Source organism: Capra hircus, chromosome 27, assembly GCF_001704415.2.
Source record: "Capra hircus breed San Clemente chromosome 27, ASM170441v1, whole genome shotgun sequence".
NCBI lineage: Eukaryota > Metazoa > Chordata > Mammalia > Artiodactyla > Bovidae > Capra > Capra hircus.
This window is the reverse complement of record NC_030834.1, coordinates 30522255-30527747: the sequence shown is the minus strand read 5'-3', so window position 1 is coordinate 30527747 and position 5493 is coordinate 30522255.

Here is a 5493-nt window from a genome sequence, read left to right as displayed (position 1 = left end):
GCTCGCATCTGTTTGCTGCCACCCACGTGCAACACCATGGACTGATGCTTCCTGACTTCAGTCCCTCAGCTCGAGCAGCTATCTGTGTCCTAAAGTAACAGAAAGAAGAATGCAGCTAGATAGAAACTCAAAAAGGAAAGTAAAAAAAGAAAATCATGGTGTTTTAAATGTGTTGCCAAGAGACTTCGAAAACCAGGGTACACAATCCCAGGACAGGGATCAGCCCATTTTCAACCAAATTTGACTCTCCGGCTCTGTAGGGCTCCCCCTCTATTCTGAGACTTGTTGACCCTCCTTTAAGCTGGCTTTTTATTTGTTTTTGACTGTGCTTGGCCCTTGTTGCCGTGTGGACTTGTCTCTAGTTGTGGTCAGCGGAGGCTCCTCTCCAGTTGCAGTGTGCAGCCTTCTCATTTTGGTGGCTTCTCTTGTTGCAGAGCGCAGGCTGTAGGGTGCTTGGGTTTCACGAGTTGCAGCATGAAGGTTCAGTAGTTGTGGCTCCCAGGCTCTAGAGCACAGGCTCAGTCGTTGGGGCACGTGGGCTTAGTTGCTCCTTGGCATGTGGGATCTTCCCGGATCAGGGACTGAACCCGTGTCTGCTGCAGTGGCAGGCAGAATCTTTGCCCCTGAGTAAGGTGGCTTCTTCAAGTGATGTGCTGAAGTATAGTTGTGGGTCCTTTTGAGGGCAGGTTCTGGAAGAGTGAGCCTCTGATATATTTATTCAGATTGTTCATAGGGATCTGAGATCTTGTATTCATCTGCTCTTTCCTCCAGCTAACTTCCTCCTACTCAGCCAATAAGAGACTCTTTCCTATCTTCCACACTTTGGCCAAATCCACATACGCATGCTAATTTGGTATCTCGGGAGAAATGGAATGTTTCCTGCCGTTATCAGTAAACAGAGGATATCACAGTCATCAGCCATTTCAGCCACCATGGATGGTGAGCCAGTGAGCCCTGAGGAGCTCAGGAAGGAAAGAATACCCGCTATCTAGCAGCCACCAGACTGCAGCCACTCCCTACGGTGAGCCCTGAGGAAACTCAGATGTGAAAACACAGGATGCCAGCCCCAGGTGCACATCAGGGGAACGATGTCAGTGAGCCCAGACATCTGCATCTTCCCATACATAGAAAACCACTAAACTCCTTAACTTGAGATATCTGGTTTTCTTCAATTAACAATAATCTTTTGATGTTTGGACTGCATGCCTTTTGTTACGAAACTCCTCTGTAACCTGGCTCCCCTCCTCGCCTCCGTGGAACAGTTCTCTAAGGGTCACTTGAGATGCTGTCTCCCAGGCTTGAAGTCTTAAAAATTCCCACTGAATAAAACGTAACTCTGAACTTCTAGGTTGTGAATGTTTAAGTCCACACTCACAAGGGCAAAGCTATCAGTATCAGGTGCAAAGTGTTTCCTCAACCTGTTTTACGGATGCAGACTCTCTGCTAGATGTCAATGATGCTTTGGCTTGTGTTTTTAACTTGGTGTCCTTTGGAGCAGTAAGTTGTCGAGGGGACAATAGAAAGAACAAAGACTTGGGAGGCAGTAATCCAAAATTCATGTTCAGCTGCTACCAACTGCAGGCTGTGTGACCTTAGGCCAGCTGTTTAACATCATTTCCATTATGAAATTTCAACCTCGGTTACAAAATTGAGATGATAATACTATTTCATAAGATTCTCATGAGAATTGAGGGAGATGAAGTTTGAAAAGAGCTTGGCATAGAGATTCTGCCTAAGAGTCACTACTGAGCACTTGTGACAAAACCCTCATCCTCACTTCCTTTCGCCCTGTTGCCACCTCCTACTCCCACATGGTTGATTTAGCTTTTAGACACAGGTCTTTGTGGCCCCAAGGAGACTTGTCACATTAAGTTCTTGTGTTTTGCTGCTTAACAGCTGAAGGCCAGATGTGATACAGAAAGACAAAGTAATCTGCCTCTTCCCTCTCTGCCCTTCCCCACCACTGGGCCAGTGTCCTCCAAGCTGGGGAAGGGGGGAAAGAGTCGGGATGATGCACTGCTGAGGGCCTCTGGGAAGGAGCCCTGCTCTCCAGCCACTTGGATTTGGGGTTCTGCAAATTAGGACAGACTGGCGCCCCATTTCCTGGTTGGATCCCGGAAGGAGAAGCCACCCCTCCACCCAGCACCCTCCCCATCACGGTCGCTGTAGAAAAGGCTTAAGCAGGTGGGCTGGGGGCAGCCTCCCGGATGCCCTGCTTGCCCCACAAGGCTCAGGAAACAGCGTGATAACCTTCCTCTGTGGTGTGAGATGAAATGGGCTTTGACAGGTGATGGGTAGAAGCAGAAAGGTGGCGGTGGTTTAGTCGCTAAATCATGTCGGACTCTTGCCACCCCATGGACTGTAGCCCCCCAGGCTCTTCTGTCTATGGGATTTCCCAAGCAAGAATACTGGAGTGGGTTGCCATTTCCTCCTCCAGGGGATCTTCACAACCCAGGGACTGAACCCACATCTCTTGCAGGCTGTCTCCTGCATGACAGGCAGATCTTTTCACTGACTGAGCCAGCTGGGAAGCCCAGCAGTAGAATATGCCCCACTAAAAACATACCTCTATGTCACAGGATGAGAAACTACAGACAGAGAAGAAGCTCTGAAAACAAGGGAGAAGTTACTCTTTTGCAAGAGAAATGTACATTTGCCAAGGAAATTTCCACTTGTACCGTTGTCTCCCTCTCTGGACCAAGAAGAAAAGGATAACCCTAGGTCACAAGGGACCAACCTATTCATGGAGGAGACAGCCTGAAATCCATAGGACAAAGCTTACCCTGTCTACTTCGCTCTTCCTGGTAACAGCCCCCATAACCAGCCTCCCCTTGCTTGTCTAAGAAAGACAAGGTTATTTAAGCCAGTGGTTTAGGTCACAACTGGGGAGTTACTCAGTTTTGCTGGGTGTCTCCTATGTACATGTATATTCATAAACTTCTCTCTCTCTTTTTTTTTTTTTCTCTTCTGAATCTGTCCTTTCTTTACAGGGACCTCAGCCAAGAACTCAAAAGAGTAGAGGGAAAATTTTTTTTCCTCCACTTTAAGGACGGAGTGACTGGAACAGGAGGAGGCAGAATGGTTGCAGAGCAAACGATAAGAGCAGAAACCCCGTGGGAATGCAGATACCCTGATGGGTGCCCGAGAAGAGGAGGGATGGGGAGGTGGCCAGCCCAACGGGGAATGACATGCATCTCAGCAGGACCCGCAGGGCACCTGTGACAAGGGAAGACCAGACGTCCCCAACTCCCTCCTCCGTCCATGACGGGATGCTTCACGAACTCCCAGGCAGGGAGGGAACCCCAGGTTGGCTGGGTTAACTCTGAATGGGTTGGGTTTGTCCCAAACACTAGCAAGCAGAATGGAGGTTCAAGTAACCTGACTTATTAACAGAATGATAAAGCTAGTTCATGTATCAGGACCCTTAAAATGGAGGGCACCCCACCCATGTCACATATCTAAAGCTACATCAGCCTGCACTTACCAGAAACACCTGTCCAGGAAAGCTGGCACACCACTCACAATCCTCCAGCTCAGCTTTAGCTAGCACACCTTACCCTGGAAAGCAGGATCTGCAAGTCTTAGAAGGAAATCCCCAACCTTCTACCCAGTCACGCTCTGGTACCACGTTGCCATTTCTGACTCTGTAAAACTCCCTCTTGTCCAAAATCTCTCAGGAAGAGGGTTTCACAGCTGACAAGGTGCTGTGCTTCTTGCATAAGGGACAGCAAACTCATTACTAAGTCATATTCCTTTTGTTATCTAATGAGAAAGTTACGAAGGGGAACAGAATATGACACTCCAAAATATGCCACTCGGACGTGCGGGTTGTTTTGGCCTGGAGGCAGTGAAGACACAGCAGACCTTGAAAGGTCTATGAGTCCCCCTTAACTGCCTAAAAGAATTTAGATAAAGCACTTGTAGCAGGAAGAGTTATTACCAGAGATAACTTTTCTTTAAGACAGTAATTTAGGGTTCTACTGGGGTCATAGTCCAACCTGTGTTTCTTTTTAAAATTAATACATTTTAATTTTTGGCCATGCTGGGCCTTTGTTACTGCACATGAGCTTTCTCTAGTTGCAGTGAGAGGGGGCTAACTCTCTAGTTGCGGTGCACAGAGGCTTGTCATTTTGGTGACTTCTCTTGTTGCAGGGCATAGGCTTAGAGAGCTTGTGGCATGGGCTCAGCAGTTGTGGCTCCCAGGTTCTAAGGCGTGAGCTCAGTAGTTGTGGCTGCAAACTTACTTGCTCCGTGGCATGTGGGATCCTCCTGGACCAGGGATTGAACCTGTGTCCTCTGCACTGGCAAGCGGATTCGTAACCATTAGGCCATCAGGGAAGCCCCAAACATAGCTTTTATATCAGAAAGACTTATCTGCAAAGCAAGGCAAACATTCGTTTACCAAACATTTTCTTTCTTCTTGTCTGCCTGTGATTTGTCCTCCTCCCTTTTGAAGCCCCAGACCCCCTACTCCCTTCTCCTTAGCTCAGGATGGTAGATAAGTCTCACTGAGAATAGAAAGGACACAAACTTGAGCACTGTAAGGAATGCTAAGTCAAGAAAGTAGTTCTACGACATTTCCAATGACAGCAACATGATGGATATGTGGAATAACCTGCCATGGTTCTCTATAGCTTTAATCTGTCAGACAACTTTTTTGTCTTTTTTTAAAAAATACAATGGATTAAAAAAAATATTTAGTTTTATTTATTTATATGGCTGCATCATGTGTTCGTTGCGGCATGTGGATCCCTGACCAGGGATTGAACCCAGGACCCCTGCGTTGGGAGTGCTGAGTCCCAGCCACTGGACCACCAGGGAAGTCTCCACCATTGTTAAATGTTCTCACGTCACTCTTACTGGAAGGAAGATCAGTTCAGTTCAGTTGCTCAGTCGTGTCCGACTCTTTGCGACCCCATGAATCGCAGCATGCCAGGCCACCCTATCCATCACCAACTCCCAGAGTTCACTCAGATTCACATCCATCGAGTCCGTGATGCCATCCAGCCATCTCATCCTCTGTCGTCCCCTTCTCCTCCTGCCCCCAATCCCTCCCAACATCAGAGTCTTTTCCAATGAGTCAACTCTTCACATGAGGTGGCCAAAGTACTGGAGTTTCAGCTTTAGCATCATTCCTTCCAAAGAAATCCCAGGGCTGATCTCCTTCAGAATGGACTGGTTGGATCTCCTTGCAGTCCAAGGGACTCTCAAGAGTCTTCTCCAACACCACAGTTCAGAAGCATCAATTCTTCAGCACTCAGCCTTCTTCACAGTCCAACTCTCACATCCATACATGACTACTGGAAAAACCATAGCCTTGACTAGACGGACCTTAGTCCGCAAAGTAATGTCTCTGCTTTTGAAAATACTATCTAGGTTGGTCATAACTTTTCTTCCAAGGAGCAAGTGTCTTTTAATTTCATGGCTGCAGTCACCATCTGCAGTGATTTTGGAGCCCCAAAAAATAAAGTCTGACACTGTTTCCACTGTTTC